At 50.1% G+C, this 3,820-nt stretch overlaps 1 pseudogene; it reads left to right on the top strand.

The window, feature by feature from the left end:
- The first annotated feature begins 396 nt into the window (after positions 1–396).
- The window catches only part of LOC125482264, a 4,316-nt pseudogene continuing 892 nt past the window's right edge, over positions 397–3,820 (top strand).

Here is a 3,820-nt window from a genome sequence, read left to right as displayed (position 1 = left end):
CTCCCTATCTCCGTCACCTCCTCCAGCCCCCTACACCCCCTCCCTATGTCCGTCACCTCCTCCAGCCCCCTACACCCCCCTCCCTATCTCTGTCACCTCCTCCAGTCCCCTACACCCCTCACTATTTCTGTCACCTCCCATTGTGGGATTGTGTCTGGAGCTCGGATTGATGCTCCCGGCGAGGGGTGCGATGGGTCTGGAGCCATGATCAATGCTCCCAGGGAGGGGTGGGATGGGTGTGGAGCTACGCCAATGAAAATATTTAGCTGATTAGTCTCCCTGGCTGCTGCATAATGGATGACGCCTGGGCCAATTGGGATTTCACCAACTGAGCCTGGACCAGGGAGGCTCTAGCCAATGCAGTTGGGACTCATTGTCTTCCCACTTTCTGCACAGGTTCGATGTGACTCACAATTACACCTACAAAGCCAGCACGAGGCTGGGTCGCAGCCATTATAAGGAACAGTACGTCTTTGTCTACAGGTACCTCACAGCAATGGGCAAATATTAGTGGGGGGTCATGGGGTGAGAGATTACAGAGATGGGCCATGTTGCTTCCTACACCCAGAAATAGGACCCAGGACAATGTCATTCCAACCTTCCTTCACCACTCTCAGGAAGATTGGGGATTGAGGTTTACGGGGAGACAGCGGAAGAATTGGATTGAGAAACATATCAGCTATGATTGAATGGCACAGTCTTGTTGGCCTATACCTTATGGGTTGTGGCCTCAACTCTGCTCTCCCATGCCCCCACAACCCTCTCCTCGAGGATTGAAACTCTAACTAGGCCTTTAATATAGTCACTGACCCAGCCCCAGGTTCTCGGGGTGTGATTGTGCAGAGTTCATCCTCATCTCCATCTGAAATTGGAGACACACCTCATTCTAAAATGGCGGCCCCTTCGCTCAAGATTTTCCACCACGTGGTGGAGGATTGGGCAGGGGGTGGGGGGTGCACAGTGGGGAAACATCATCTCAATCTCCTCCCTGTCAATCCCCCTCCCATTCTTCAAAACTCCAGGGAATAGCGGCCCGTTCAACAGGCATCAGCTGAGTGTGTTTCCCAGTTGTCTGCTGGAAGCTGTCAACAGTCAGCTGGAAGCCTTGGGTATCTGCTGTGGACCATCAGCAAGCCATTAAGCTCAATAGTGCAGAGGGATCCAGGTGTGCCAGTACATGAAGCTCAATGTGTTGGTGCACAAAGACAGTAAGTGGTCAGAAAGACAAGAGGGACATTGGCGTTTACTCCCAGGGGAGTCTAAAAGTCAGCAACCGTGCCAGAGAACTTGAAGGGAGTTGTTTCATCCTCAGGTCGTTGCCTTTGTCTCCTCAGGTCAGACTCGGTCATGATTACAGACAGTTACCAGTATGAAGATAACAAGAATGGTTAGCCAGGTGTCTTCGCTCGAGACCCGTTCATCGCTAGGTTCCATTCTCCAAGAACCAGTAAGGATTTGAGATTGCATCCTGGGGCAACAGCTAATTGATCATTTCGAAAGCTCGGTTTCTCACCCTTGGGGGAGCGTGGGGGGAGTTATGTGCAGTTATGGCACAGATACAGCTTCTGATCCATCAGGGAATGCTTCCATGTGCAAGAGGAGGCCATTCAGCATCTCAACTCAGTCCCAGCTCTGTAGCTCAGTTACACCCTCCCTGTGCCCTACCTGCTGTAATGCAGGGCACTGTTTTAAATAAAATGCATTAAGGCAGATAAATCACTGGAACCTGATCAAGTGTATCCCAGGCCATTGTGGGAAGCTAGGGAAGAAATTGTGGGGCCGCTAGCAGAGATACTTATATCATTAACAGCCATGGGTGAGGTGCTGGAAGACTGGTGGTTAATGTTGCGCCTTTATTTAATAAAGGCTGCAAGGAAAAGCCATGGAACTACAGACCCGTGAATCTGACATCAGTGGTGAGTAAGTTGTTGGAGGAGATTATGACCGACAGGATCTACATGCATTTGGAAAGGCAAGGACTGATTAGGGAGACTCAGCATGGCTTTGTGGGTGAGAAATCATGGCTCACCAACTTGATTGAGTTTTCTGAAGAGGGGACTAAGAAGGTAGATGAAAGCAGAATGGCAGATGTTGTCTACATGGACTTTAGCAAGGCCTTTGATAAGATTCTGCATGGTGGATTGGCTAGTAAGGTTGGGTCACATGGGATCCAGGAAGAGCTAGCCAACTGGATACAAAATTGGCTTTACGATAGGAGACAGAGAGTGGCGATACAGCGTCGTTGTTCAGATTAGAGGCTGTGACTAGCAATGTGTCACAATGATTGGTGCTGGGTCCACTGTTATTCGTCATTTAGATAAACGATTTGGATGAGAATATGGGAGGCATGGTTAGAAAGTTAGTAAGTAGTATAGTGAAAAGTGAGGAAGGTTATCTAAGAATACAACAGGATCTTGATCTACTGGGCCAGTGGGCCGAGGAAGGGCAGGTGGAGTTTAGATCATAGATCAGAATCCCTGCAGTGTGGAAACAGGCCCTTCGACCCAACAAGTCCACATTGACCCTCAGAGCATCCCACCCAGACCCATCCCCCTATAACCCACCTAATGTGCACATCCCCAAACACTATGGGCAATTTAGCTTGGCCAATCCACCCATAGCTGCACAGACTGTGGGAGGAAACCAGAGCACCCGGAGGAAACCCACACAGACACGGGGAGAATGTGCAAACTCCACGCAGTTGCACAAGGGTGGAATTGAACCTGGGTCCCTGGTGCTGTGAGGCAGCAGTAAAATAAACCAGGACAGCATTTAGTTAATAGCAGGGCCCTGGAGTGTTGTCAAACATAGAAACCTAGGGATGCAGGTACATAGTTCCTTTAAAGTGGTGTCACAGGATGGTGAAGAAAGCATTTGGCATGCCTTCATTGGTCAGAACGTGGAAGTACAAGAGTTGAGATACCTTCTCACGACTATAAAAGACATTGGTAAGGCCACATTTGGAGTAGCGTGTACAATTCTGGTTGCCCTTCTATAGGATGTTATTAAAGTGGAAGGGTGCAAAAAAGATTTACAAGGATGTTACCGAGACTTTGGTGGGGGTGCGTGGGTTGAGTTGAGTTATAAGGAGGAGCTGGGTTCCACCCCCCACCCCCACTTGGAACGTAGGGGGCTCAAGGGGTGACCTTATAGAGGTTTATAAAATCATGAGGGGCATAGATAAGAAGAATACGTAAGGTCTTTCCCCCCCAGGGTAGAGTTCAAATATAGACAGCACGTGTTTAAGGTGAGAGGGAAAAGATTTTAAAGGGGGCCGAGGGGCACAGAGGTGGCTTGTACGTGGAACGAACTGCCAGAGGAAGTTGGGCCAAAAGGCTGCTGTATGACTGCAATTGTTGGCTTGTGGCTGTGACCCAGCTCCTGCAATGAAGTGACAAGCTAACTTCTGTCTTCTTTGCGATTAAAGACTTTGTTCTGTTCGGTCTGCACACCCACCCCAGACAACGCGGTGCAGGAGATGGAGGAGCTTTACAAAGTCTTCCAGAAAGTTAGGAACAAGTGGGGCATCGAGGTAAGGAGGTTGCGGGCGTGTGGGGTGGGAAAAGAGGGAACCAACTTAGGTCTGACAGACAGCATCGCCTGACACCACCCCTCTCCCCTCTGGGCCTGACTGTCCTCTCTTCCCCCCCTGCCCTAGGACGTGATGTTGCTGGGGGATCTGAATGCAGGTTGCAGCTATGTCTCACACAGCGACTAGGAAACTATCCGACTGCGCACTGACCCCAGCTTCCACTGGCTAATCGGCGATAAGGAAGACACGACCATCTCCCAGAGAACCCACTGCGCCTATGACAGTTCA

Source organism: Rhincodon typus, unplaced genomic scaffold, assembly GCF_021869965.1.
Source record: "Rhincodon typus isolate 14 unplaced genomic scaffold, sRhiTyp1.1 hic_rhity00007919, whole genome shotgun sequence".
In the NCBI taxonomy this organism is placed as follows: Eukaryota; Metazoa; Chordata; class Chondrichthyes; order Orectolobiformes; family Rhincodontidae; genus Rhincodon; species Rhincodon typus.
This window is presented reverse-complemented; position numbering and strand designations above follow the sequence as displayed.